The following is a 321-nucleotide window of genomic DNA, read 5'->3' as shown; positions in this document are numbered from 1 at the left end:
TACACAATCATTTTCATAGTGAAAAATAAAATATTTAAAACTTTTACGTACAATTATATTGTGAATAACTGCGACAAAACAATTACCTTCATTAAGGTGAAAACTTTCACAAATTCTTTTATATAAACTTTTATATAGAGAAATTCTCCCCTCTAGTGGACAAGAGAGAAGGTCAGTGATCACGGAAATATGGAGAAGGGTATAACTGCAGCCTGGAGATCTCCAAATGGGAAAAAAATTAAAATAAAAAAATCTCCAAATGGGGGCGGGAACTCCAAAACGGGGTGGGAGCTCCAAAATAGGGCGTGGCTTCCTCCCATT

The sequence above is a fragment of the Sinocyclocheilus anshuiensis genome, unplaced genomic scaffold (genome assembly GCF_001515605.1).
Source record: "Sinocyclocheilus anshuiensis isolate Anshui unplaced genomic scaffold, SAMN03320099.WGS_v1.1 scaffold468, whole genome shotgun sequence".
Taxonomy (NCBI): Eukaryota; Metazoa; Chordata; class Actinopteri; order Cypriniformes; family Cyprinidae; genus Sinocyclocheilus; species Sinocyclocheilus anshuiensis.
Note: the sequence above shows the minus strand (reverse complement) of the source record.